The sequence below is a fragment of the Orbicella faveolata genome, unplaced genomic scaffold (genome assembly GCF_042242905.1).
Source record: "Orbicella faveolata isolate gen_17 unplaced genomic scaffold, um_ofav_v1 contig_34, whole genome shotgun sequence".
In the NCBI taxonomy this organism is placed as follows: domain Eukaryota; kingdom Metazoa; phylum Cnidaria; class Anthozoa; order Scleractinia; family Merulinidae; genus Orbicella; species Orbicella faveolata.
In genome coordinates this window covers 10105338-10128148 of record NW_028301563.1, presented here as the reverse complement: position 1 = coordinate 10128148, position 22811 = coordinate 10105338, and the positions used below count along the sequence as shown (strand labels likewise).

General features: G+C 38.2%; 1 long non-coding RNA gene and 1 pseudogene across 2 annotated transcripts; one reads left to right on the top strand and one right to left on the bottom strand.

Annotated features, from left to right (window-relative positions):
* Nucleotides 1–525: 525 nt before the first annotated feature.
* Nucleotides 526–9564, bottom strand: LOC149104724 (uncharacterized; annotated as a pseudogene). The gene is made up of 6 exons (XR_016201247.1): nt 9294–9564; nt 8267–8381; nt 6839–6959; nt 6316–6536; nt 5659–5808; nt 526–4199 (listed from the first exon to the last, which is right to left on the bottom strand). The product of XR_016201247.1 is annotated as an uncharacterized LOC149104724 (transcript).
* A 1923-nt stretch (nt 9565–11487) lies between these two features.
* Nucleotides 11488–20303, top strand: LOC149104723 (uncharacterized). Its single transcript, XR_016201259.1, has 6 exons — nt 11488–12139; nt 14381–14465; nt 14851–14972; nt 17601–17733; nt 18718–18839; nt 19167–20303. It is a non-coding gene; the product is annotated as an uncharacterized LOC149104723 (long non-coding RNA).
* Nucleotides 20304–22811: the final 2508 nt, after the last annotated feature.

Sequence of the window (22811 nt, the reverse complement as noted above, 5' to 3'; positions counted from 1 at the left end):
GGGTAAAAGGGTCGGGCGGTTTCCCAGCATAGATCTTTTTACAATCAGCACACACTAATTTGTGGATGACGCCACACTTCCCTCCATCGGTTGTGGGATCTTTAGAATGTACAAGCTGTGATCGGAGAGTATTGAAGGGTACATTGTGGGTGTTTGTACCGCGCAACCAGGGAGCAGCGGGTACAGGTTAACAGCAACGCACCCCGAGTGTCCCTCTCCCCCATGAACAAAGTGTATCGGAGAAAATCTCTCGCGCCTTCCGCAAGGCAAACATGTACTTTGACCCTTTCATGCTTGATTTTGCTCCAAAAAAGCCGTTTTTATTACCGTTATTTTTTATTTATTTATTTATTTTGGCATGCAATGTTGCTAAATTGCACCAAATTTTGCTAGGAATACAATATTTTACATTTCATCTAGATTTTCGACTATTTTCCACAGTCTAATGAACAACGTTTTACTTTAGCGCATGCGCATAAGCCATTATTTTGCTGATGCGTTGCATCACTTCACTTTTTCTCTCTCTTTCTTTTTTCACTATCTTCTACTCTTTACTTCCTTTCTATCAGCTGCAAAAGAATTTGTACTGACAAATGAGACATTGATCAATTATGGAGGTAATGGCCAATGTCACCAGCAATAGACCAATTTCGATATATTAAAATTCAGCCTAACACAATAGACCTCAGCACGATGTTCTGGGCAATAAACCTCACAAACTGTGTAGTTATTCCCTTGAGCCTCGTACTAGTACTGAGGTCTATTGTTTTTGGCTGAATTTTAACATATCGAAATTGGTCTATTTTGCATCAATGATTGAACATTTGTTTTTCCAGTAGCTCTGTCAGCCTTTAGTCGATTTTCAAAATGGACACACGTGTAGAAAGCTCTGTCTCTCTTGAGTTTGTTGTTTATCAGAGCAATCTGCTGACGTAGAAGTTGATGACGTCACAATTAGTTCTTTGTCTACCTTTCCAAATGTTGTCTGGGGACAACACTGGCCGCGAAAGGGTTAACTTGTAGTACGATTTTTATTCAATTACTTTTTTATTATTATTTTCAAATTTTTAACGATCTTTTTTTTCAGGTAAATATTACATTTCTAGATCATTTTAGCTCAGATCCTTCGAAGTCAGTTTTGATGATTTTCTGACTGTAAGAAAACAGGTACGCAATGCGCACAAGTATATTGAGATCAGTGGTGGTTCTTGTAATCTGATTGGCTCTCAATGGTGCGATTTAGTCACGAATCACATTAAGGTTACTTCCCACCTTCAGAGGCCAAAAAAATCGTTTTTTCTTTTATTTGACAAGATTTAAGTTCGTCATTTTATCTAGTGTTTCCAAAGGAAAAACATTAAAAATCTCAAAAAGTGGCCGAGTTATTTAGAAAAAGCGTATTTTCAAATAAAGTTAATAAATTAGGAAGGTGTCATAATCTTGTCAACGGGCGAGAACCCTGGGGAAATTTTCGCGGCAAACGCTCATCGCTCGTATTTCATGTCATTTGCATATTTTTATTTACATCACGCACTTGACAAAAATTCCCACGTGAAAAGTCTTTACGCTAACTCCAATGGAAAAATCAAAAGCACAAAAAATTCCTTGGGTAAAGAAAACGAAAAAAACCGGCCCAAAGAAGAAAGAAAAAGCGCCTCATAGTCAAGGAAAGAAAAAAAAAAAACCTTGCCGAAAGCGACAAAGGCTCTTGGTTTGGCCAAACGCCTTCGACAATCTCGGCATCTACTGAAGATCCGGAGCGTTCAAATATCCTTGCAACAAGTAGCTTAAAAGTCAAAGTCAACGTCAGTGCAGGCTGCGAACAAGATTCTTCGTCGGAATCTGGCGGAAGCGATGAAGAAAATAAAACCTACCCAAGGGAACTCATTTCAGCAATAAGGGTATTTCTTAAGCTGTCCGTCGATTCCTTAACGTCTTGTTTTTCAGCGGCACATTTTCCGCCTTAAACATTTTTGGCGCGGGTTTTGCCTTTGCCTCTGCCTTTGGTGTCTGTGCCCATTACATTACGTCGCCGTCCTAAATTGAACTCCGCTGAGCGAGATAAAAAAAAACATGTTGCAATGCGATGCTTTTCCCGGGAAATCTTGATCTATTGTCATAGACACTAAGAGGTCCTGATGTTCCATTGGTTTGCGGTTTTATCAGGCGTGATAATCTCCGGGCGTGGCGCGAGTTGTTTACAAACCTTTACGAGCGAAAATCTTGCATTTGATTTTTGGCGGAATACATCCACTTTGAGCGAATTTATAGGGTATGCAGATTTGACGGATTTTCGTGAAATTTCGCCAGAACATTCCAGAGATACTGACAAACCAAAGTGTGTCGGGAAATTTTGATATTTAACACATTTTTCCCGTGGCGTCCATTTACGCAACACGTCTCGCATATTTTTAGCTACTCCAACTTTAGATGTGGATATCTAGACAACCAATCAGAATATCGAAAAAGCCCGACACACTTTTGTTGTTTGATGCCTTGTGAATGAGATTGTGCAGCCATTTTGCTCGTACTGCGGAATCCGATAGCCGATAAATTCAATAGAAGAAGCCTCGGTCGTTTCACGCCTTACCGCCTCCTGACACTTCCTAAAAGAAAGCATCGCTGAAATTGTACTTTTTTCGTAAAGTACATTTATTAAGCTTTCTTATGATATATAGTTTGTTGGGGTTTTAATGAAACTGGCGCGCGTACGATTTTTTTCCGGAAGGGCACCCGCGAAGGTAGGAAGTAACCTTAATTTTACCCTTAATCGCATCTTATCCCAGCCCAAAACTAGAAACTAGTAGCACTTGAAAACGCGGGAGAAGCAAGTAAGATGCGTTCGCTTATACACATGGAGTCAAAGGAATGAACCACTCGATAAAAAGGTGTCCAAGTAAAAAAAGCTTATCTACACACATACACATATCGCTGGGATATCTGTCAAGGAAGTTTTAAACCTTTAAAGGTATTCATTAAAACCCTGGGACGTGTGCACAGCGGATTACTTTATATCCATTCACAGTTTTTGTGTACAACAGTTATGACTTCTCTCTGCTAGGGTTGGGGAGTGCAATTAATATTGCGGCATAGTTCACAAGAATTCATCCAGCCGACCACAACACTGCAAATTGGTTTCATAAAACACAATAAAGCACCACCTTACTTTCTTGCTCGGACTGTTCAATAATAATTCGATTTTCACTTTTTCAGAGCTGTCTTCGTTGTTCCTGACATTTTCGCCGTAACGTACCAAGAATTGTCGAGGAAAAGGTTGTTGTTATTCATCGTTGTAGATGCAATAATAAAGTGTATTATCGTTTGTTTCACGATGTAGTCACTTGAGATGTAGATCGCGACGTTTCGACTGCTTACTACTAGTCTTCTTCAGGCGATAAGGTCGACTGATTGCACGGTATCATTTATATGACAAAGGTCGGCTGTGATTGGTACATTTCGATCCTCCTATTGTTCCATTGTTCCGGCGAGTAGCTAGTAGTAACAGTAGTAACAATAGGAGGATCTCAAGTGACTACATCGTGAGACAAACGATAATACACTTTATTATGTACCAAGAATTATAACGCACGTGCCCAGCCATTGTTCTGCTCATTAAACCTTTTGCTTAGCGACGTTCTCGCTGCCGTTGCCGTCGTGGTTTCTTAAGAAAACATCAGTTTAGTTTAGGTATCATCGACAATATCGAGAAAATATTTTCAGCTATAGCTAAGAAAATGATTTGCAAGTAAAAACATGTTAATTTTTCTTCCTTAAGTGGTAGCAGTGTTAAATTGTTTTTAAGTTTCGACTCGTCATTGTGTGTTTCTCTAGAACACTTCTGGTGAATGATCCTGTAGCGCTGGTCTCTCAAAAGAGATAAAATACCTCCACCTCACCAGGAGTGAAACGAAAACTTCCAGCTAGAATTGTTTTCTGGTCTTTTACTCCACTTGGACGATTGTACGAGAAACCAATCTGTGCATATGAATTAATATTACTATTTGCCTTGTCAGCAATGTAAATATCATGCCCTCCACCAAATGTTGGACCGTAACTTGGATTCATGTAAATTGTTTGTGATGGGTTTTTCACCTTACTCTTAAATGGCCTTAATCCTTCTTTATTGCTCAAAGAATAAATAAAGGCCTTGTCAGTAGTGCGATATCCACCATGATGGCTGGAACTGGCATCTGTATCTCCTACGGTATATAAAAGAAAGAAAAGGGAATGACTGCGAAATCGAAGTGTTCGCTCGGTCGTCTAAAAACGGCGCAATTGGTCAAAATACTCTTTTAATAGAGATTTTCGTCTAGCGCGCTTAATTTTCACGGGCCAAACTGGCCATTTAGATATGGTATACCAAAGCATAACTTTTTCTTTAGAACCTCTTATTTGACGAGATTTTGGTATACTAGAAGAGTTAGGACTCTCTCAAATCAATTGAAATTTGGCAGGTAAATTAAATTGCGATACTAGTATTTTTCAAGTGGTCAAGAGGTAGACGAAACGTACTTACTTCAAAATGAATTTTAGCTCAGAGAAATGATTAAACCGAAAATCACAAGCTGTGAGAATATGAAATCCAGTCAAGTTTCCTTCTTTCTGTACCGGCTTGTTTAAAATGCAGAATTTTGCATAAATTCCATATGCCAACTTGGTTGATTAAGTAGTATTTCGAACTTTCCTAGATTTCACAAAAAAATATGAACTCGCTGGAACTTTTAACCCTCGGACGTACAAGCGAACTCGTACCCCTACCGTGGTATAAGGGGGAAGAGGCTAGGGGGGGGGGGGGTGGTGAGGGGTGGATGGGACCTTCCCATTGGGTTTTCGAGCGAAATAAATTTCATTGACTTGATAGCCCTGGGCTTGCTCTACAAGATAAAACCATTTTTGTTGGTTATGATGTCTATGACGTCATATGACGTTCAATGACGTCATTTGAACCGACATCTTGGATCCGCCATCTTGGACTATTTTCTCAAAAGTCAAGAAATAACGGAAATAATTCATGAATTTGTACAATTTTATGAAGAAAACTGGAAGAGAAAAGTTGATTTTTGGCTAGGCCTACATGAGATTTGATGGCTGCAATAACATCGTCAAAAATGATGGACATGCAGTTGACATATCAAAATTTTCGCAGAGAATGAAGGAACAGCTACTGAAAGTTTAAGCTCATTACAGTAACTTGTATTTTCAAAACTTTGAAAAAAGCTTATAGGGGTGGCATCTACAACCCCTCTCCCCTTGTACTTCCTAGGGTTAAAGTATGTTTCTGAAAATAGTTCACCAAAAGGGTCTTTTGACGTTATAAAGAAAATTCGAATTTTCCAACTTGCTATCAGATTCTCCATATATAGAGGCAGTGGCTCTTAATGACGTAATTTGACGTCAAATGGCAGCATGACCAACAAAAAGTGTGCCATCATTCAAAGCAGGGCCAATGCTATCTATCGAAGGAAAACGATTTGGATATCCCATTACAACGAAAACCTGGAAGGGCCCAATCTCGATCGTTCCCGGGGCCTTTCCCCCAGAAACGCCCTGGGAACAAGTTTGAGGAGAGCCGGCCCTTGTACTCTTGTTGGGTATATGTCTGCATGTACGTCTGAGGGCTGATTTAATATTTCGTTTCCTAGATCTAGTTCAACTTACCACAATAAACATACTTTCCGTTGTAGACTCTGTCCAATGAACACCACAGGGAAGAAAAGTAGCTTCCATCTGTGGTACAGTGGTGATAGGTCTTCCCCTCAAAGTTGAAAGGAAAGTAACAACATTTCCCTGGCGATGGACAAAGACTCCCTGTGAAAGTCAATGATGTTCATTATCTACCAAGGGCTGATTGAATATGGTAATGAATCGAAATCGAGCTGTTTTAATCTCCAGTGCAATGTTCTTTAAAAGGAAGCACAGTGGTGTCAGAGAGTTAGTATGCCAAGAGACCATGATCTTCGATTCGTTAGATCATGGTCTTTTAGTATGGTGGACTCATTACCAAGTGGTCTGGGTTCGAACCCTGGCCAGGGGTATTCTGCTGTACCACTTTGCACTTGGAAAAATTTACCTCTCTCTACCAGATGTATAAATAAGCACATCATATTTCCCTGTCTTATAATTTAATTTAAAAACAAAAAAAAAAAAACAGATTCCAACAAACCAACTAAAGTAACCAGCCACAGACATACAAACTGACTTAATGACTGACACACAGACAGACAGACTGACTGATTGACAGACCGAAAGACACCCAGACAGAACAGTATGCAGTAAAGTACTTGAATGGAATGAGGAGGTAGCATGGTCATTTACCCCATGGAGCGTCTGTGTATCCTCCAAAGACGTACTGATTACTTTCTATGATTGTAACAGTATTTTTCTTTCCGTCACAACGGCTGTGAAAGGTAAAAGCATCCCAACCATGTAAGGAAGCGCGGTAACACAGCTTCCACTCAGAGTCATCCCCAACAGAGGGCCCAAGAAAATGCAGAAGATGAGTGACATAAGATGCATTTTTCGACAGTATTGTCGAGCTTATTGGGAGCTCTGAAATAGAAAGAGAAAGTTTAAAAGTAAGGTCGTGATGGGTTAATAACATCAAATAAAAATACAGTCCAACCTCTCCTCGAATATCCACCTCCAAATCTGTAAATGCTTTTGCATTATGCACAGTTCACTTGCTCGCATGGAGAAAGAGAAATGCATATACATGTTATACCATAATACGGACTCTCATCTACCGCGACGGGGATCTTGTGCAACTGATGAATTTGAAGGATGACGCACTTGTAGTGGGTATTTTTTTTATTTACACACATATTTGTTATATAACAACTTAGTAGTTTCGCATATTTTCCCAGCGAAACCGACCTCACACTTGCAAAAGTAACCTTCGCGTGTACTTTCACATTCACCTCCGTTTTGGCATGGATTCTGCCCAGCGCAAAAATCTATGGCTTCACCGAGAAAACAAAAACAAAACGAGAAAGAATTAAGAAAAACATGTAAATGCAGCTTTAGTGACCAATCCCACTTTTTGGCCAACGGTATGAACGGCTAGGCAGAAATTTTAGCAGAGCGATCCGTCGGTGAGACAGAGGAAAAGTGAGTTCTCTCCAATATTTATAAACTTTCCCTTTCTATTTACATCCACTGACAGAGCCTCAAAGCGTTACAGGTTTTCTTTACCTGCACAGACATGGCCACCCCAATGGCATCCGGCTTTACAAGTGCAAATGTATGGCCCAATAGTATTATTGCACACATTATAACTGTGAATTTTTTTTCCTTGCACTCGTCGATATCTCAGTAACAATATAACATTAATACCCATATACAAAATAGTCAAAAAAATATGTACAGTATTTTGAAATCTTGGAGGTTTTGCGTTACCGTCTTTGTTTATTATATAAATAATAGCAAAATAATATGTACAATGTTTCTACGTATTTCCAATAATAATAATCATAATAATAACAATAGTAATTTTAATAATAATAATAATAATAATATAAATTGAGGGTAGCACACAACAGTAATCACTGAAAACCAGTGGCCTTCATAGAAATATTTACAGAATAAAATTAAAAATATAGAAAGATTATTCATAAATATGCAACGATAATATAAAAAACTAAGATATGAGACACACTAAAATATTAAAAAACAAAGCATTAGATTAAGTCTAAACTAAGAAATTTAAAAATTTAGGTGATAAAATGGTCCACTTCCTCATAACTGTTCATAAAATGTTTAAAATTACTGAGAAATACCTTCCATCCTCAGTCTCCCGTTTTAATCGGGGGCAGACAAGGTTTAATTGAAAAACATTGACGGAAAAATGTCAAACAGCTGCGTGGCACTGGGTAAAGGCTTGCATGAAAGTTGTCAGTAAGAATAATCATGAATAAAAGTACCATATTTCGGGTAATGTTTCCAGACGTTTCGGGCTTGGCCCTTCGTCAGTGGAAAACCATGTTCGTCGAAATCAGTGCAACGTTTAAATAAAGGCTTAACTGACCATGCCAGCTCGTTCTTCCGTTCACGTCTGCATTTCTAACAAACATCTTGGTAAGATACGATGGACACTCCCCTAAAATTGACCTCCGGACAATAACACAGAGGAGGGTTGTAGAATTACTGCTCTCTATCCCAACCCATAAAGCCACCCGAGATGATGGCATTAGTGCCAAATTACTCAGAATTGCTGCACCTGCAATATTACCAACGCTGATTGTTTATCGTTCAAAAAATTATTTCTTACCAAGATCACATTGGTCACCTGTGAATCCAGAGGAACATAAACAGCGGAATCCTTTGCTGGTAAAACCCGTTTGACAGGTTCCGTTGTTCTGACAAAGAGCGTTACCACGAGCATTCTAAATTGACAAAAAAGCGCAATTAAATCGATGACATAAAATCTTCAGCTATTTTTAATCATTACCACGCCCATTGAATTAGGTAAAATACACACACATACCCTTGTGGTTCTTTTTTTTCACAGTAACCATTGGACGTATTCAAAATAGCTTAAAAAACGCGTTTTTTTCTTTTGTTAAGAAGGTGAAGTGGTGTTTGAACATTATGTCATATCTTCGTCCACAAGTGGTTTACTAAATCACTCCGTGCAAGAAGTGGATCAGCTAATTATATATTTATAGTTTTTTTTTTCTTTTTTAACAATGTCTCTTAAGATCGCCGAGAGCTTAAGCAAATGAGGACCGTGGCGATTGAACGAGCACGGACCAAAAAAAAAATGCGTTTTTTTTTATCATTATTATTCGTTTGCACGTCGTCTGGGATGACTTTCAAAAGTAGTTCGAAAGTTATTATTGAGCTATGTAATGACCAATTCGGAGATCCAGCTGTTATATGTCCCAGGAACCCTACGGGGCATTAGGCGTCAAATAAAAGCGTAAAATTTTAATTGTGCCGGTTTCAGATGTTGTCTTTTCTTCTATTAAAATATACTAGAAATTCGAAATTCACGAGCAATTCTCTATGTTAAAATAGAGTAGAAAGTCTTTGAAGGCTCTTTTTCTTGAGCCAAAAAAGTTACTGTACAGTCGGAGCCCTTCATTTAGCACTTTCGTCTTCCCCTCCCCTCCCGGCACATCAACTAGTCAAATATGCGAGGGTATTCGCGTGGAAGGTAGACGACGTTGTCTGTTGAATGTTGATTACTACTTCAATTGACAAATGTTGCAAAAACATTCTTCCGTTTTAAATGTCGACATTTCATTTAAATGCAGAGGGAGACCGGACATGCAAAATTCTGACGTCCTACATACAATTGTTCCATGGTACACGTAGCCTTCTGTTTTCACCAGGTCGTTCTCGTGTTCTTTATGAGTTGCATTGTTTAAGTCACAGTTGTGTGTTCCAGTATATTCAAAATTAACGCTGACACAGTTGTGTTCTAGGTAGCATTGCAGTTCACAAAAAAGCCTGGTCCAAAACTTTGATGGTTCTTATCACGTGATTAATCAATCGTTCCCCATAGAAGAAATAAGAGCCTGGAAACTCCAATTCACGGCATTGATCTGAGAGGTTCAAATAATCTCACATTAGCTCTTTGCTGTTAGCCTACCATTACTGATAATATGTATGGGTAATCAAAACTTAATTAAAGTTAATCAGAAACCCATGACCAGGAACCTCAATCTCACATACTAACCTTGGATTTAACCCTTTCCCGCGCCCTGTCTTTAAAACGAACAATTAGAATGCAATTATAACAATATTCCATTGTTGTCAGGCAAGCCGTATTCGCGCTTTTTAAATAACAATAGAAAGAAGGTTGGCTAATATAAGAGACCAATTTCGTAGATAACACCGGGGAGACAGAAGTTGATGTAAGAGTTCGCATCAGCAAGGTGATAGCAGCTTTCCAACAGCGGAAGAATGTCTTGAGATCATCACTTCTCGGCACCAGCACTAAAATCAGGATCTTTAACACCATCGTGAAGCCTGTATTGCTCTAGGGAGCCGAAACCTGGAGAACCACCGTCGCCACTATGAAAAGAATCCAGGCTTTCATTAACACCTGCCTCAGAAGGATTCTTAAGATACGCTGGCCAGACATCATCAGCAACCAAGATCTGTGGAAACGAAAGAGACGGCCACACCCTTCGGAAGTCCTCATCTAACAGCACAAGGCAAGCCGTCACCTGGAACCCTCAGGGGAAAAGGAAGAGGGACCGACCAAGAAACTCGAGGCGCCGTGACCTAGAGGCAGACATGAGGAGAAATGGCTACACGTGGGGAGAACTGCAACGACTGGCCCAGGACCGTGATGACTGGAGGGTGCTCATTAGTGGCCTTTGCCCCAGACGGGGCTACAGGCAAGATGATGATGATGAAAATTCAAACTAAAACAATAAACATCAGTACGAGGCTCTGGGGAATAACTTTAGAGTTTGTGGGGTTTATTCCCCAGAGCCTCGTGTTGAGGTCTATTGTTTTAGGCTGAAATTTAATATATCGAAATTGTTCTATTCGAAGCAAACTTCAATGTTGTTTCTTCGTGCGAATAAGTTCTTCTTTAGAGAGCAATGACGGGGGAGGTTGTGACCCAAGTACTGCTGGGTGTTGTCAAGTAGTTTTGCGCTTCTTGGTAATCCTCGCGTATTCTTATCGCCACCATCCGAGATCGCATAACATAGTTCTCAATCTCTGTTTTCACCCTGAGAACGACCTTCTCCAAAGAATCCAAAGAGCTCTAAAGCTTTTCTTAATTAATAAGCTATTTCATCAGACTAATCGAACAACATACGGCTCCCGATCGCGAGCGCGAGCACGATTCGATGTTTAATTTAAACACTTGACAACTCCAAGATCAGGAGAAATGTTTATTCAACCTCAAACAAGTTCTCTGGGCTGTAAAAAGGGAAGGAATACCCCTAAATGTTCAATAAAACAGACGAAGGACACGAGAATATGCGTCGACATCGCAGGCTATTTTTAACCGTAAAATTGAGCCCAGGTGGTCCGCGACGAAAACAGTATTGCTCGCGGGAAATGCTGTTTCATAAATAGAAAGATACGGGAAAGGGTTAATTGAATCAAGGGTATAATTCATATGGAGACTCTGGAGTTTTGGGTTCCTGTGAGTTAATTTAACGTCATTCCCGTTAAAATAGAAGCCAAAGTAACTATTGCCCAATAACCAGTAACCAGTACCCATTATCGAGTAGAGAAAAGAAAATAACGGTGGAGATGTTAATTTATAGCGTGAAAGGTGTAAGAATAACGGGCTAATTTAATAGCGGAGCTCCGGCGGCCCGAAGGGCCGCCAAGCGGAGTCCCATAATCATATGGGAAACAAAAGGAAATCCATGAATGAATTTTCTCATGGTTTTCATGGCTAGCGGTATTGCTCGTGGGCGCGTACGCACGTCGACGACGACGACGACGACGACGACGACGACGACGACGACGACGACGACGACGACGACGACGGCGACGGCGACGGCGGAGTTGCTCAACATGGCGGCCATACTCCAGCTAATAGGTCGACAGAGACATGCACCCTCGGTCTCTAGCAGAAGAATGCCATTTTTCTTGGCGGGATTTTTAAAGAAAAGAAAACGCATTTCTATTTGTTATGTCGACAAATGATAGCGGAGGTTGATCTAATGTTTTTAAGATAGGGTTGCACTGAAGGAATTAAAAAGAAAGCAAGAATTAACAGGCAAAGAAGTAGCGAAGAAGATCGCGAAAAAGAGCGGGCCAGCGCTGGGGAAGGAGGCGAAACAGTACTGAACAATGGCGTGAATTATAGCGAGTCAAGGGCTAGAGAAAGGAAGTGAAATAATACCGAACAATGCCGTTAACCAAAGCTAACGAGGGCCATAGATAGGATGTGAAAGTACTCAGAAGACTGCAGTGCCAAGTTTTTTAAAATTCGCGCGTTGTGACGCTGTGCAGCCGTGCAAGAAAAGTCACATGATTTGGTCAGGTGATGAACAAGAGAAATCAAACATGTCCGAGTGTTACAAAACAGTAAACACAGCGGGAAAAAGTGGTTGATTCGTTGATCTGTCAAAAAGATTAGTTCAGTTCAGTCTTCACAACTTTTGCTGCAAGTTTCTGCCTGGAAGATTTACACTGGCCGAACTGATGTTGCTAACTTGCGGTAAGTGACTTTTGCTGTTGCGTTTGCTATGAAAATTAACAAGTTGCCTCAGCGATATAAGCTTATTTTCAATTGGAATCCTTTGAAAGTCTTCCTTATTTGAAGCCATGTTGTGAGACAATTTATAAATTGCATCGTTTTAATTTCTCTCATCTCTAAACAATAGCAAGTGAATCGCTTTGTGGAGGTTGTTGTAAGTTGTAAACAAATTAAGCTTTCTGTCGATTTTCGTCGTCAACCTAAGCTTATAACCCCACGTCTAAAAATAAGCTTAACCAAAACCGTATTTGTAAACACGGCCGGGCGAGTTTTGAAGTTTTCTCTGTGTTAGTTGGCACAGCCGCCTCGTAGACAGCTAGAATTTCTTCTTCTGTTGTTGAAAACCAAGAAAGGTGTACAAACAGGATTTGCTAAATTTACTTTCAACGTTCCTATGGGAAGATTTGCATATTGTGATTACAAAGTATGCAGATTTCCTCGTTTTGTTAGTTCAGTTTATTCGGTTTGGCGAAATGCTTGGGTGAATTCCCAGGTTAATTTGGCTGAATACTGGCAAAGCTACCGCCGATAAAATGACTGCAAAGCTAAATTAAGCCTTCGGCAAAAATGCACACTGTAATATTCAAATTTAAGCGTGAATAATGATTAAACTTTTAACACTGCAAGGTTAAACGATTTTCTTTATCCTCTCTTTCTTTCGGTTACCTTTCAATGAGAAGGATTTGCTTTTGATACTCAGATGAAGTGATATGCATAATTATTGTGTTTATAATGTAGATTTCCTCGTTTTATTTTGTTGTCTGTCCAATTAGTTCGGTTTGGTGAAATGCTTATATAGTCCAAATGTCGAGTAGACGATTGTGCATGTAAATCCTGTGTGCAAATAAAGCTCTACTTTCATTTTGATTTACTATTTCATTTTATTAGTGCCACTGCTTTTGGTTGGGGGTACATGGGTTATTCCCCAAATATGCAGTATTTACACTTAATATGGAAATGTCCCTCAAAAGTGAGATAGTACTAATGGAAAAAAAAAAATGCGAAGAGCTTTACTCGGTAAATTGAACAGTGTAAATGACATTTACATACTTAGAAAAAATTTAGGGAGTAGAAGTTCTTGCCCTGACCATTTCTCGGTAATAGAAATAAGTTTTACATACATACATACATACATACATACATACATACATACATACATACATACATACATACATACATACATACATACACAATTTAGTTGGTGAGAGCGCTCTCCTCTCTCCACACACACACACTCTCTCTCTGCTCTTTTCTTCACACTAATTTTGTTATTAACTACATTGTAACTCATTAACCAAATGTCACTCACTGTTTTCTTTGTTGTGCATGCATACTTTTTTTTCTCGTCAAAGAAAGTTTCAGTTTCTTCCTGGCTGTTTCCTTTGTCCTGTCCAGTACCAATTCCTTTGTAATATAATTTTGTGAATTCTCTATTCTCCTTAAATTTTATCTTGTCAGGGTGATAGAATGCACCCTCAGAGTGTTCAATCATTGTTTTCAGTCGCTACAATTTTCAGGAAAAAAGCAATAGTTTTCTTAATTTCCTTTTACTTTGTGTTAGGACCTTTTAGCATGCTCGTAATTGACCCATGGGCATAATTTTGAATAAAGTAAAGAATTAGATCTGTTTTAGTGTTAAGTATTTTTAAATTATTATGAATTACATGTAGGCATTTCTTTTTAGTTTTTAGTTTTTATTTTAGTCACATGTGATGTTTTATGATTTTACCGACATATACCATGTAAATGTAAATAATACACTAGAATTAGCCAATCAGAGTGTGCATTATATCAGCTTTAAACACAAACCATATGTAATAAATGTATGTAAATGATATTTTTATGACAGAGAACTGGACAGGGCAAGAACTTCTCTTTCTTTTGTAAATTTATACATTCATTCCTCTCATTGCTGTCAAAATGTCTTAGGAACCTTCATTTTTGATAGTCCATTATTTTCCTCCGTACGTAGCACAGAAGCTCACAAAATCCTAACTAATAACCAACATGTGTGTATCTCTGGCCTTTGCTGTGTACTACGTGTATATTCTGTTATCCTGTCTTAACTGCTAGAAACAATTTTGACAGAGCTGTTTCAACAGTTTCACTTAAATTAATTCCCAGTAACAGCGCTACATGTGGCAGTGTTATTGGGTATGAACTTTATGAAGGGTTTAAATTTTTATTTTTTTATGATTACAGGAGACAACAAAATATACATGTGTATACATAACCTGATGTTGGTGTTGGTTGCGAATCGTAGTTCATAATAGTCATCCTATTACAGGTAAGGGGGAAAAGTTCTGAGAGTTTAGAACATCTCTTCCCCCAGCACACCTTCTGTCTACAGGTGCAATTATTGAGAGGTTATATATATATACGAAGAGTAATGTAAAGTTATAAACTTAACATTAAAATCTGACATTTGAATGCCTCCTTTGCTAAAATTAGTCACGATTTAATTGTTATCACTCCCTGTGAATTCATAGAGATTTCAGAGGCAAATTATCACCTAATGTGGAAGTCCTGTCTTCAAGTTAGGGAAAATGACATAAAAAAAGTTACAGTGAAAGTAAAGAGAATTGTGAATGTTGATGTGGTGTACTTTGTACATCATGTAAAGGTATTTGGTGATTGCCAAAGGCATAACATTTCATGCATTGCTTTTTCAGGACAAATTATATAACAGTGATGTTTTAAGGTGTGATCACAAAAATAGTGAGTACAATGTCCAGGCAGTACCAGTTTATGGAAGGCATATGCAGACAGTAAGAGGAACTGTAAGCATTACCGGGTAAGTTTGTTTTATGCTTTTGACTTCTTGTACTTGGATTTTTTGTCATTTCATCACAAGAATAGGTGATGAAAGATGCAATAGTTGTTGCAGTTTATTTTTGAAGGCAAACTTATAAGTCTGCCTAAGCTGGATAACAGCCATGCGTAAACTGAATGTAAAGCAAACACTCTGTTAAAGGTGGGGCAACCCTAAAACCCAGAAACTGGAAGCCGGAATCCAGAATGAAAAACTGGAATCCAGTAACCGGAAACCAGAATCCACAAATCGAAGAAAACAAGTTCTTCAAATACTCGAAAATTGTTTTGCTTAGGTTTTTGCCTGTAAAAAATAAGCGGCCAAGTAAAAAGGACCTCAAACTGACACAAAAGTTCCCCATCTGTCGAAATTCGTGCAACCGTTATTTCTAGTGAGGGCTATAATTATGAGAATCTTAGTCAAGTGCGTCATAATGTAATTCTAAGCACCCCGAGAGCATCTAAAATAAGCTTGCTGGCAATTAACTGCACGGCCATGGGCCGAGCGCGGTTCGTGTTCTACCAGTGTTTTTTTTTTTTTTTTTTTTTTGTGGTCGGTGACCAGACCCAAACTTCCTCTCAGCCAAATTTTGAATCATGCAACCTGTGATGTTTATTCGCCATAAGCTGTTGAAACATTAATACAAGGACAATGTTACGGATATTGTTTTCTTTATTTGTGTATAATATATATTTTCTTCTGGTTTTATCAAAGCGTTGGATTCAAAGGGAAATAATGAATACGCTAAAAACGCTAAAAAAGGGTATTACGTCAGCCATGGAATGCGCTGACATTGCAGCTTTCATTTTCGCTACATGGCAAATACACTGTAAGGTCATGTTTACTTTGCAAGTTTATTTTGCCAGAAGCGATGGTCATTAATTTATGTGCAATTTTGTGAGTATTTCTTGTGGGTTTCAGCAAATGAAGCGAATTCTTTGGCTGTTTCATCGCAGCGAGTTAAGAGATTTGAAGAAAAATTAAGTATTTGCCAAGGTAAACAAGAGCTTGCCAGAACTTGCAGTGTTTAAGTCAGTGCTAGGAGAAAAAACACAACCGTTCCAAAATTAGCTGTGGATAACGTAAACCCCCCTGATTGTGTGACTTGCGTGACCACTTCAAAGCGCAAGCAAATTAAATTTTGACGTTTCAGGAAGAAAGCTGTTTATCAAAAGCATTATTAATAGCGTGACACTCGTTTCCTTTTGTATCATTCATGGGCATGTCCCGAGCAAACTTCCAGATTAAGACCATTACATCATCATAGATTTCGCAAAGGCTAAGACTGATGGTGCAATAAGATATGACACAGTTTGTGTTGATCAAGTGATGTGTTTACAGTAATCAATGAATCATCAAGGACTGCTCTGGAATGTGCACTGCGTTGTGACTGTAGTATTAACAAAACAGTTAAATTTTAAAAGCGTGGTTATAAGATTTAAAAGATCTTCTTGCCATTTTGTTTAATAAGTGATCTGCAATTTACCGCAGGTATAAATTTACCATTTATGTCTAGTAGATACTGAACAAGATAGAAAATGTCATAGAGAACAGGATGTCTGTCAGTGGCAGCCCCCTGTACATTGACGGTCACGCCCCCCACTTTCGAAGTTCAAAGGCTAACCTGGCTCATCTTAATATAATATTTGATTTGTCCAACAGATACCAAACTAGTTCCGGATCAACACTATTTCCACACTGATACTGTGACAAATCAGCATTTCATATTCTTGGCGGCCATCATATTAAAACAATTTATAGAAATGTTGCACACTTACCTCTGTCTGCTTCTCACTTGCTAACAGATCGGACCACATGTTGTTAAAAGATGCTTAAAGACTGCCAGAAACTCACCAAAATAGCTTGTTGTTATTGTGCTACTCACCAGTCTTCTCATAGCAATTTGATCTAGACAAGAACTGCACTCTCACCAGAGCCAGATTGAACAAAAGATGGGTAACTAAGCCTTTGAGCAGGCTCTTGTGTTTGGGCCGGGGGCATGAGCGGTAAAGCTGCATGAAGGCACTTGCTGACATGCCAATGCAGAAAAACACTAGACACTTATTTAGCCTGCTCAGGCACTAGAGACAGGTAGTAGAGCCTGCTCGCAGGCTATGAGTAACTCTATCCACCTGAAAAATCACTAACCCTGACTGGAAAGTGATTACCCAATGGATAGCTTTATCCAGCTTTTGAACAATTGGGCCAGATGTATAGCTAAGGGTTGTTCAGAACTAGTCAAAATTTTTTTAGCAATTACAGTTTGTAGCTGAAGTAAAGCCAAGAAAGTAAATAACAGCAAAATAGTTTTTCCCCATATTTATTTATTAGACATTGCTGAAGTGAATTATTTCTATCATCATTCATAATATCTGGATTCAGGATTCTAGTTTCCAGTTCCGGATTCCGGTTTCCGGAATCAGTTTTTTAGGGTTGTCCTTAATGATGTATATGCATGTTAATCTTGAATAATCTGAAATTTCAGAGAGGTTAAGAATATCATATCATATCCATGATGGTTCTGTATCTGTTGGTGTGCAACGATCCTCACCAATATTTCAACGTAATGATGTACAGTGTATATTAATTAACCAAATTATGCTGTTTTAGTTGACCAATGCTACTCTTGTAATGTGATGTTGAAGCCCACAAATTGACAAACATGCCCAGTGTCAACTTGTCAAATATATGAAGTGGCCAGACAGTCTAGATTACAAAATTTTCTGAAAGTTGGAATTACCAGGTAAGATATTTCTTAAACATTATTTTGTAATTAATGATTTCTCAGACATTGTTTTCTTCAAGAAAAGATTCATACCCCACATGGAGGTTTTTTCTCTATTAGAGCTCTATCTTCCTGATACTTTAATTTGGAATTTTTGAAGACTGGCCATGAATGGGTGTTAGGTGTGAATATCTTCTGGTACTGCACATTCAGATTTACATGTAGTAAACAAGAACATCAGTATTTATCCTGACAAACTCTGATTTTCTTTTGGAAGCTGAACTCATATGCAGTTGTACAGTTATATGTACAACCAAACAGCCTGGATGACCCTTTGATTGGGACTGGGCACATTGTTGTAACTTGCAATGTTCCAGTTTCTTGTTTAAAGCAAACTGCATTTGATCTCAAAAGCAAGTCGCCAAGCTCATTTCAGTTAGTAAGTTTTCTTTGCATCTCAGGGCAGAGCCTGCCACTGTGAAAGTTGGGGTACCAGCCCGGGGGAGGTACTTTGGGAATTTCTGGGTGGGGATTTGCCGCTGGTACCCTGGAACCCTTAGCCTATACTAGAGCTAGTTCAGCTGAATTTTGCTACCCTATACTAGAGTGAACTCCCCAAATCCCCCTAAATTTAAACTTGCTGATTTGATTTTTTTATATTTTTGAGTGGCAATTCCTGATTTCCTTAGTCTAACTAAAATCTTCAACCAACTAGTCAATTTTGTGAAAATGATATCCTACTCTAGACCCAAACACTCTGATTTATATACCCTATCCTAGAGTAAACTGCTTGAAAACCATACCCTTCACAGCGGCACATACCTATATAGCCCATATATGGCAGTGCCCCCCCCGGGGGTACCAGCCCCTAGCATTTGATTCACTAACACTGAGTAAACAACTAACAATAAAGTACACTGTATATCAAAGAAAGGAATGTCATCTGTTTGTGTGTAAAGATTATAATAAATTATAATTGATATGTTTTTATCTGAATAACAGTGGTGTTCAAGTAGCAGCTACAGTATGATTACATGTCTGTTCCTGTCATTCAATATATGAACAGTTTACACATGGGCAGCCTGTATTAAGACATCGAAGATTTTCAAAGCAACCATGGCCTGGTGAGATATTTCTGAAGAAATATAAATTTAAAGTCCTTATGATTGCTTATAGGCATTGATTTTTATTGTAAACAATATCTTACTGAGTGTATTTTTCTTGTGTACTAATTGTTGTAGAACACAGAGATCACTATAAGTATGACAGAGATATTAAAGTGTGAAAAGTTCTATAAACAAATGCATGCAGGAACAAATTAATTTATGATGGATGCAGCTTCTGAGAGATCCCCAATGTTAATGGAACATACACCGTACATACATGCAAAAGAGTTCAATAATTTATTACTTAAGATTGCAATGATTTGTTTGGTTTCTCTGTATTTACAGACAACTTGATGGGATTATAATTTCTGCACCAAGGTCATTGAATAAACTGGCTTAGAAGTTGAGTTCTGCAACCCATCCTGTGTGTTGTAATATCATGGCTGCAACATTGTGACAGATACACTGTATTACATTATTAAGAAACACATATATTAACTAATTATTTAAGGTGCCTGTTAAATTAATCAGTTTTTCTTAGAGATAATTTACTCATGGTTTATTTAAATAATTGCTTTTTTGGCTTTAAAGTGATATTTATCGTGTTTGTAAATCAATTTTGTGATAATCTGCATTGGACATGGCATAAATTGATATTTTGCCAACACGAAATGGAGACAGACAGCCTTGCCATTCGCAACGTCCAATAAGGCTAATTTGTTCTCTACTGTTGTACAAATAGTGTTCTCTTGTTTATAAATTATTTCAATCTGTTGTTTAAATGATTGCCTCGTAACCCCTATGTCCAGTTTGGTGCATGTAGGATATTGATGTATTGTTTATCCATTTTGCTGTAAATTATCTTAATTGATGTGTCAATCAAAACATATCTTGGATATGCTGGGCTCTTCTGACAAATGTACCCATGCCTGATAACCTTTGAGTGCATTTGGTTGTGTAGTGCAGACAAAATACATGTACATAATATAACTTACTCTTAGCTTGCTTATAATTCTTGGTATAATTTAATCATAGCAAAATTAATTAATGGAACCCAATAACAGCTCCTGTAGTCCACAATCTCAGTCAAGAAGAAGAACAAATCACATGGAAATTGAATAATAAAATTATTATTAGAAGCCTACGCAAGTATTCATGATCACCAAAAAAAAAAATATCACAATTACCATTCATGCGAGAGTGATTTTGCTTATTGCAAACCCTTTCAGCAGGAGGAGACTCCAGACAAAAGTGAAGATGGCTAAATGTATCTTTGGGGACAAGTTAGAAAACAAAACTTTCCAACTTTTCACATATGTATACTATTTTGGTATTTTTGCGAGATTTCATTTGGTAGAGATTTAAGGACTGAGTATTGTAACCGCTGCATTTCAATCAGTCCCCACAGCAAAAAAATGTTTAAACTTCTTTTGTGTGGGAGTCCCCATGTTAACTAAGAAAGAATATAATGATTAATAACAATGTCTTGTCTTTCTGAATAAGGTAGGAAAGAACAGGAAATGCCACCAAAAAGCACAGAAGACAGTTCTGTTATGTGATCAAGATTTTTAGTGGCTTCCCAGAAATCCTTGAAATCATGGCTCTATATTTCACAATCACACCATCTTACACCTCGATCTGCTGATGTGATCCTATTTCCAACTGAAACTATTAAATAGTTCGCAATTTACCTCACATACATGTTCGATTATTTTCATTAGTAACAGCATTCCGAAAAAATACTGAGGAGTTCCGCTTTTAGGCTCGGCTAAATCTATATATTATCATATGATATAGTGCGTGATAAATTGTCCTCAGGTCCCCTCACTATTCAGTTATCACTCACTAACCAGCAGAAACACAGTGGTCTTAAGTTGGACGACAACTGGTTTTAGGATCGCCAAAACCGGTTTTGAGTAGGACAAAAACCGGTTTCGGGTTTCAGCAACAAAAACACGGTTTTGGGATCAGCAAGAACCGGTTTTGAGATCGGGAAGAAACGGTTTTGGGATAAGCAAAAACCGGTTTGGATTCGGCAAAAACCGCTTTTGGATTCGGCAAACATCGGTTTTAAGATCAGCAAAACCGGTTTTAAGATCGGCAAACACCGCTCGGTTTTGGGATCGGCAAAAACGGTTTTGAGATCGGCAAGAACCGGTTTTCATACAAGACAGAAACCGGCTTTCAGATCGAAAAAAAAATAGAAAAACTGGTTTTGGGATTGGCAAAAGCTGGTTTTGATATCGGCAAAACCAGTTTTAAATCGGCAAAAACTGGTTTTTATATCGGCAAAAATCGGTCTTGGAATCGTAAAAACTGGTCTTGGAATCGGAAAAACTGGTCTTGGGACCGAGAAAAACTGGTTTTGGGTTCTGCAATAACCACTGGATTTTCCTCAAAACCGTTTTTTCCGATATCAAAAGCGATTTTTGCCGATCCCAGAACTGTTTTTTGCCCATCGCAAACCAGTTTTTGCCGATCCTAAAACCGGTATTGAGAACAGTAATTATCGGTTTTACGATCGGCAAAAAAACCCGTTTTGATAGCGGCGAAAATCGGTTTCGGCATCGGAAAAAAAACGGTTTTGATATTGGACAAAAACTGGTTCCGGGACCGGGAAAAATCGGTTTGGAATCTTAAAAATCCACTGGGTTTCGTTGGTTTCTTCTGACCGTTGGCGTAACAATTTTTCTCATTCACGTACACGGAAAGAATGCTGAAATTTCGCGCCTAATTTAATCAGTATTTTATTGCCCATGTTTCTAAAACATAGAAAATAGGCGAAGAACAACTGAAAAACAAGTAAAAGCAGTTTTTTTTTTGTTTGGTTTTTTTAAATTAAGACATGAGATACCAAGATTTGGAACACATATATGTCGGCTAAATTATGATTTCCATGGAAACATAAAGGTCCTTGCACAACAGTAAATCCCGCAAATTATTCCCAGATATATTTATTTAAACGTCGTCAAATTTGGAGATCTATGCCTCATTTTTTTAAAAGTTTTTCTAATCCTGCAAAGTTGACAGTTTCTTGGCAATTTAAGATACTTTTTAATGCTCTCTAGCGGCAGGATAAACAGTCCATTATTATATGTCACACCTGTAAAGAAAACCTTTCTGTTGCAAAATTATCACGACTGAATTGAGAATTAAACAGTTTACCCTCTAAATGTGGCGTAAAAAGCAAAAAAATACACAAGAATAGATGAAAAATGATAAAGAGAAGTCAATTCGGGCTGTTAAACGTTTTAACCATTGTATGGTTCTTATCGAATACGATCAATTGCGCTTTCCTTCAAAATCCGCGTAAAAAAAGTTTCCCCACTGAGACATTGTTCTAGAAAAATATTCTTTCGCTTTAAATAAGAAGATTTTATGAGAGGAAAATGATAGGTAACGCGAATAACTGATGTAAAACTTTCGTCGTCAAAAGATTCATTAAGTTTGGCGACCTACTACACCAGAATAACAAGTAATTATGACAAGACAATTTTTAAGCCTTAAAGAGCGAGACAAACTATAATATCGAGAATTTCAGATACCCCCATGCTCAAAAACCCGCAAAAATGTTTTAAGAGCGTTATAAAAGCGATAGCGGCTTGTCTAGCTGATGCTTTGAAGGCATTAACGCAGGGGGGTTGAAGGGGACTTCATTTAATGAAGCTTAAAAGTTCATATCTTGCCTCTAGCGCAATAAATTATTAGAAAACAGATCAACATTTACAAGACTTACCATCCAAACAGCTCAAAATAGCTTTGAAGGAAAAAAGAAGAAAACAGATTCAATGATGTGTTGGGAAGCCCATATCGGAGTAGCTAAATGTACTTTGAAGGTTTCATGGCGCAAAATATTGGGCACAATATTAAAATTCAAATAAACTGCAGCTGCAGGTGTGTTAATTCAGATCTGAGAGTCGTACATGACAGGTCTGTCAAGGCGCTTAGCAGTTGTTTTATTACTTGCTCTAATGAAAGCCTTGGGCTTGT